Source organism: Salvia hispanica, chromosome 2, assembly GCF_029641045.1.
Source record: "Salvia hispanica isolate PSC_SH4W2 chromosome 2, Shi_PSC_v1, whole genome shotgun sequence".
Lineage (NCBI taxonomy): Eukaryota > Viridiplantae > Streptophyta > Magnoliopsida > Lamiales > Lamiaceae > Salvia > Salvia hispanica.
Window position 1 is genome coordinate 52,475,143 of NC_142693.1, and position 8,366 is coordinate 52,483,508.

Consider the following 8,366-nt stretch of genomic DNA (forward strand, 5'->3'; position numbering starts at 1 on the left):
AAATTAAAAAGAAAAGTGTGTCATCTTAATTAGGACGGAGGAAGTACCATCATTTTCAAAAAAATATTCCTTTTGTGTCTTCCATTAAGTATTATTTTTATTTCCGTATTTATGATTTATTTATTTAGAGTTTTAACTTTTTAGATTTCAATTATAGATTATAATAAAGTTTTCACTTATTAGTTTTGACATTCATTAAAAATGAATGGATTAGACTGAGATATTGTGTTTTAATTAATTTTAGTTGGATTTTAATGAATTAATTTAGATATAAATATGTAAATGCATTGACCCATAGCCTACGGAACTGATACACATTCTATCTACTGTAGAGAAATAAAAAGAGAAGTTAGAGTCAATGGTAGTTATATATTTTCTCTATAATAGAGAAACAAAAAGAGACGTTCAGAATTTTAGAAGCGTAGACTGTTGGAATTGTGTTTCGTTAAAGGTTTTGACAAATAATAAATGTGCGAGACATTTAATTTTATCATTTTATGAAATTAAATACTATAGTGTTGATATATGTTTGTAGTATATTCATTTTCTGAAATTCGAATAAGTGAAAAATAATATATTAGAGTTAATCACAATATAGTGAATTAAAGTTATACAGTTATAACTTATTAAAGTTGAGAGATATAGTGATTTAACTATGGCCAACTAACCATGTCTTCAACGCCTTCTCATGATCTCAAACTGAAATCATTAAAATATTTATAAAAATTTGAAGTATTACCGATAGTTTCATTTTCCATTTTTTTCTTTATATTTCTATTCGTACATATTCTTTAAAGTATATATTATGCAATTTTGTACAAGCTTTCTCCGTAAGTTTTACAAATTTAATTAATTTAAAATAATTAAAACTTTAAAAAGTACTCCCTCCATCCCAAGGAAGATGACCCCTTCCTTGGACGGCACGGGATTTTATGCAGTTAATTTTTGTGTGTTAAGAGGAGAGAGTAAAGTAAGAGAGAGAGAATAAAGTAGAGATAAAGGTGTTTCCATTTTAAAATTTTATGAACTCAATTGGTATTAGTAATATTTTACTAATTTATTTCATGTTATAGTAAATTAAACAAGGTTTCTAATATTTCATAATATGAGTGAATATTAAATCAGTTGCTTTAATAAAAGTATTAAATAGATGAGTTAAGAATATTCAAGTATTTTTATATATAGAGGTTGGTCGTATTCATAAAATAAGAATTTATAGAAGTTAATAGTATTTTCGAAAGTGAATATTTTAATATAAAATTATGAAATTCTTAAACTTGAAACCATTATTTCAATTAATATTAATAGATCATATATCAAAACTTAATTTGTTGCAATACATATAGCTCCCTCCGTCCCAAAAAAAAATATATTAAAATTTGCATCGTCCACTGTTTAGATTGTCCATTATCAATAATGGACAAAGGGAGTAGTAATTTTGTTCTATTTGTCATAAATACTCATATACTCATAACATTTTTCTTTTGATGACGTAAAATCTCCATTTTCCGTACCTTGTTTGGCATAATAGTTTTAAATTTTTTAAAAAATGATTTTAGTTTTAATATATGTATTTATAAAAAATTATAATATGAGTGAATTAATAGTGTAAAATAATTGAACAAAAATATTTTTATAGAATGATTGGAATGACTATTGAGAAACTCAAAAATATCTAGTTGACAATATACTTTCACTAAAATTTTAAATATCATACGTGGGCCCTCTGTGATGAGGTTAGTCATACTATTTCTGTTCACGGTTGATGAGTTGTTTTATCTTGAAATAGCAGAACATGACATTAGTGACTAATATGGGTGTATCAAATTGTTCTGAGATTAGGTACAGTGGTCCACCACGGGCCAGTGTCAGTGGCTGTATATTTAATTACCAATAGGTATCATGGACGTGGTGTCCATTGCTCTAAATATTAATCATTCGCACCCACACCTCAATTATTTTCTCTGGGTTAACAATGGAATAGCATTCTCATTGTCCCAAATGAACCGTAGTTACTATATATAAGTTGATGGGAGTGACCTAATTATAATTACATCAGATAAACAAACTTATTAAACTTGCAAAAAAGTGCTCGTAGCAGTGGCGGACGCAGGATTTCTACTATGGGGATCCAAATTATTGTTAACGGTTGTAGTGTATTTTTTTCGATATTTGTCTGTAGTTATAGCATGGGTGGTAAGAAGTTATGAGATAGTATATAGATGGATAATGATTGACAAATAATAAAAGGATGGTGACAATAACTCTTATGTTCCACTAAATGTAAAACATTTGTTTTTCAGGACCAATTTTTATTTATTATTATTTTATAAGTTAAGTAAGAAATACTAATAAATAAGAGAGTGAAAAATATAGAGATGATGTTATTTCTATTTTAATGAGAGTGATAAATAAGGAGAATTTTTATTTTGCAAAATTTGTGCTAACAAAAAAAAAAAGTAAAGTATGTGTAACTTAAAGTTAAAACCTCGTGCATTTGAAAAATGGGAAGTACTAACAAAATAAAAGTAAAGAAATGGAAAGCGTAAAATAGAAAGCAACTGAGTCTGGATGCATAAATATGATATAAAAAAGGCATTAGGCAGTTTGAACTCGTACATCGGCACAAGTTAACCAGAGTGCCAACCACTTTGAGCTAATGGATGAATGTTGTTATGTTGTAAACTAATATATATATATATATATAGGATTGTGATCAATTGAGATTATTTAGGCTAATTGAGAAATGAGATGCAATATCAGTCACTCATTTTTATTAAATGAGTGGTCCAGATTTTGCCACACAATAAATATTATTAGATTAGTTTAATATGAAAGGGTATAATGGTCTTTTCGCGTTTTAATTTAGGGTTCTTCATCATATTCAAGTTGCATTGGCGATTCTGCTGAGAATTTAACAATTCAATACTATCACTGATTGAATCTATTTTAACGATTTATGATTCAATTGATTCACAAAATTAGACTCAGACGATTTCAACGATTTCAACGATATCTGATTTGCGCTTCAATTTTCGAAAAACAGACGAACAGTTCGACTAATTTTCGACGGATTTCTCTGTTGATTTTGACGTTTTTCGGTCGATTATACCCACTTTTATTCTGTTTTTATCCTTTATTTGTTGATGCCCAGTTAAATTTGTTCCTAATTAGTTTTTATTTTTATTTTCTCATCTTCAGGTTCGATTTCAGTTCATAATCAACAGCTAAGTGTTATTTGATGGATTCTTCATCTTATTCCAAGTCTACGTCGACGAATGGTGGAGGTAGTTTGGTTTGATTTTCATTAACATGAATTTTTTGTGTTATGTTGGTGATTTATGCTCTGTTGACATGATTTGAAAATCTGTTGACATGATTTATGTTACTTGGTAAATATTCTGTGTTGTTGTTATGCTCTTTGTGGACATTCTGTTTCATTAACATTATTTTGTTGTGTTATGTTGGTGATTTATGCTCTGTTGACATGATTTATGTGTACTTGTTAAATATTCTGTTGGCATAGTGTGTTTGAATTAGTGTATTCTAATTAAATTGGACATTTTGATCTTGGTATTTTGAGCATGTTCTGATATTTTGGTTTACATAACTTATATCAATTGTCTAAGAATTTTACAAGAGTGCAGCCACGTCTTTAGATATAACTGTAGGGGTAATTTTCTGATTTATCTGAAGCTACTTTAGAAATCAGCTCAATAATTCTTGACTGAGGAAATAAATGTTAGTCTTAGTGGATCAATGTTTTGTTGGATTTTCTTGAATGTAAAAGTACATATGATATGACCATAATCAGAGTCCTTAACTTGACTTAAAAAAATCAGTTAGTTATTGGCTAAGCAAAAGACTATAAATACTTAGAAGATTGAGAAACATGGTTGAGTTTGGAATCTATGGATACTTTAGGTGTAGACTGTTTAACCCTTTTTTCTTAATCAGTTGTGAGCTTTCAAGGGAAAAGTATGGGTTATGAGCTCTTTGTTGACATTCTATTTCATTAACATTATTTTGTTGTGTTATGTTGTTTATTTATGCTCTGTTGACATGACTTGAAAATCTGTTAACATGATTTATGTTCCTTGGTAAATATTATGTGTTGTTGCCATGCTCTTTGTTCACTTTCTGTTTCATTAACATTATTTATGTGTATTTGTTAATTATTCTGTTGACATCGTGTGTTTCAATAAGTGTATTCTAATTAAACCGGATATTTTGATCCTTGTAATTTGAAGCTTGTTCTGATATTTTGGCTTACATAACTTATAACAATTGTCTAAGAATTTTACAAGAGTGCAGCCACCTCTTTAGAGATAACTATAGGAGTAATTTTCCTAAGTCTTTTGATTTGCATTGATGTGACTTGAAAATCTGATGACATGATTTATGAATGGTGGAGGTAGTTTGGTTTGATTTTCATTAAGATGATTTTTTTGTGTTATGTTGCTGATTTATGCTCTGTTGACATGACTTGAAACTCTGTTGACATGATTTATGTTCCTTGGTAAATATTCTGTGTTGTTGTCATGCTCTTTGTTCACTTTCTGTTTCATTAACATTATTTTGTTGTGTTATGTTGGTGATTTATGCTCTGTTGACATGATTTATGCGTACATGTTAATTATTCTGTTGACATCATGTGTTTTAATCGGTGTATTCTAATTAAACTGGACATTTTGATCCTTGTAATTTGAAGCTTATTCTGATATTTTGGCTTACATAACTTATAACTATAGTCTAAGAATTTTACAAGAGTGCAGCCACCTTTTTAGAGATAACTAAAGTTGTTATGTTGTTGATTCATTCTCTGTTGACATGATTTCTGTTCCTTGGTAAATATTCTGTTGTAGGGTCTGTTATTCCAATTTGCAAGCCTGAGTTGAGGCCTTATGAAGGTCAAAAATTTTATTCTCTTGAGGAAGGAATTTCATTTTATGAAAACTATGCTCAAGAGTGTTGTTTTGATTGTCGAAGATTTGGGAATAGGTCTAGTGGTGGTGTTATTATTTTTCAGTATATTGTTTGCAATAGACAAGGATTTCATACAGTAGACTCATTGGATGTTGATGTTAATGTATCTGAGGATGGTAATGTGTCTGATGATGATGAAGTATCTTCAAAGAAGAGACGTAGACGTGGCACGAAAAGGTGTGGATGTGGAGCGAGAATTAGTTTTAAGTTTTTTTCTGATTTTGGTGATAAGTATTACCTTGTGCATCAGTTTGTTGAGGAACACAATCATACTATGGTTGACAAAGATCATAAGAGATTTATGAAAGGTAATCGGAGTTTGAATGATGTTCATCACAAGTTTGTTGAAGATTGCACCAAAGCTAACATCGGTCCTACCTCTACTTTTAACTTATTAAAAGAGTTTTTCGGTGGTTATGTTGTTGTTGGGTGTACATTGACTGATGTTAGGAATTGTTCACGTGATATTAAAGAGAAATTAAAAGAAGTGGATGTGCAAATGATCCTAAATCAGATGCAAGAGAAGAAGAGAATGTGTGAAGGCTTTTTCTACAAATATCAATTATCACCTGAAGATAATAAGTTAGTGAGCTTATTCTGGTCTGATGCTGAGTCTCGGAAGCATTACCACATGTTTGGAGATGTTGTAGCATTTGATACAACATATTCAACAAACAGGTAGTTTATTTATTATACTTATTAATTGACATAGATAGTAGTTGATATGGTAGTTGACATATGATACATTTGTACTTTGCATCATTTCTGATTTAATAGTTGACATAGCATATACCTATAATTGACATTATTGATGTTTTGTGTTGATATATTTGTTCAATAGGTATCGTATGGTGTTTGGTCCATTTACCGGGAAAGACAATCATGGGTGTCCTATTGCGTTTGGAGCTGGTTTCGTATCCGGTGAGAATTGTGATGCATTTTCATGGCTTTTCACTGTATTTGTTGAATGCATGGGTGTTGCTCCAAGAATCATAATCACTGACCAAGATTGGGGAATGAGGCTTGCCATTGAGAAGGTATTACCTGGTACAAGGCATCGTTTGTGTATGTGGCATATTATGAGCAAGTTATTTGAGAAGATACCTAAATCAATTTCTGATAGAGAAAAGTTTAGTAAGGAGTTTAAGTCTTGTGTTTGGTCAGAGTTGTTAGATCCGGATGAGTTTGATATATTATGGACTAGTATTGTTGAAAAATATAGTGTAGAAGATCATAAGTGGTTTAAGGATATGTTTTTGATCAGACAGATGTGGATCCCAGCCTTCTTTAGAGATGTTCCTATGGGTTCTTTAATGAGAACAACATCTTTTTCAGAATCTGAAAACAGTTTTTTTAAGAGGTATTCGAAACCGTTGTTCAATTTTGCTGACTTCACTCTTCAGTATTACAATGCCATTGATGCTCAAAGGAATCAAACTGAAAGGCTTGACTATTATGATTCTGTAATCACTCCAAAATATGTCACTGATTTAGCATTTGAGAAGCAATTGGGATCTGTTTACACAGATAGGATGTTTAGAGTGGTACAAGATTTGATTGTTGAGGCTGATAAGAGTTGTCGGATGATTAGCATGTCCACATTGGAGAACATCGAGGTCTTCAAAGTTTCTGATGCTAGAAAGAAGATCTTTACAGTTAGACATGAGATAGAGACTGAGTCATATGAATGTGAGTGTAAACTATTTTTAAGGCGTGGTTATCTATGCAGCCACCTTTTTTTCATCCTCAGAAACAAAGATGTCAACAATATTCCAGAGAAATATGTTGGTAACCGTTGGCTTAAAAGTGAATTACTAAAGGCAGTTCATGGTCTCACAATTGATGAAAGTGCGTCTGACAGAGGTATGCAAACTGTTTTCTATACATATTTCAGTTTAAGTTTTAGCATGTGTTGTTTAAGCTGTTGACATATCTTATATAGACAGTTGACATCTTATATATGCTGTTGACATTTTATATCTGCGCAGGTTCTAACAAAGATGACAAACTAAAGATTGCTAACAGATGTCATGGTCGTTACTTTGGTCTATATCAGCGTGCTTTTAGAAATAAAGATCATTTGATTGCTTTGGATAATTTGCTTGCGGGTATTGGTCCTCAAATCTTTAAAGATGATTGTGCTGGATCGTCTTCTCTTGATAAAAATGATTCAATCATGAACATATATGGTATTGCTGTTCCTGAAGAAATAACTGCCCATGCTCCAGATGTGGTTAGTACAAAAGGAGGTGCAAGTGACAAGAAAAACAGGATTAAGTCAAGCATAGAGAAAGCAATTGAAAAAGCAAATAAACCTCATAGGCATTGTGGAAAGTGTCACAAAATTACTGATCATAATGCTAGAAGTTGTGGCAAAAAGGAGACATGATTGTTTTTTTTTTTAATAGTCAGCGTTTTTTTTTATTTGTTGACATAGATTATTGACATTTTCTCATCTGTTGTTTATATCTGATTTTAATCTCTATTGACATCTATTTATGATTCTGTTTTTTTAATTATAAGATTTGTTTTCTGAGTTGTACACCTTTATACAAAGTGTTGACATTTGGTTATAAGTTGTTGACATTTCAATACAAGTTTGACATGCCTTGCTTTGATGCTCCTTCATGTTTTTGATGTGCACATGTCAACCACTTAAAAATTAAGTCAACTATATACACTGGCCATGTCAACAAGTAATATAATTATGTCAACTATGATGCACATCGTGTCAACGGCACATACCAGTCATGTCAACAAGGCTACATATCGTGTCAACTACAAGTACAAGTTATGTCAATTATTTTTCCAACCATGTTAACTATACGTACTAGCCATGTCAACAACTAATATAATTATGTCAACTATGGTGAACTTCGTGTGAACGGCATATACTAGTCATGTCAACTATGTTTTAAGCCATATCAACTACACGTACAATCCATGTCAACTATATTAGTTTTACAATTATATCAACTTTTGTGCATATCGTTTCAACGGTACATAAAATTTATGTCAACTACATAGAGTTTATTTATATTTACAGAAATATTTATTATTCTGCTTTTTTATGACTTAGCGGTAATCTATGTGTGAGAGAGTAGGTGTTAGAGTAGATGGTTTTGAATTATATTTTTTTTCATCCGTTTTATTAGAAAAAAAGGCAGTTGACATTGTTAATATTTGAAAAAAAGGCAGTTGACATGACAATTATTTAGTTATTGGCATTACATAGAGTTTATTTATATTTTCTTTTTTGTTTTTCACGTTTAATTTGCTTTATACTGAAATGTATTGTATGACCATAATTCATCAATATCTTCAAAATATTGAGTTATCTGAAATTTTATATGAAGCCTATTGACAAGCTGTTCACATTG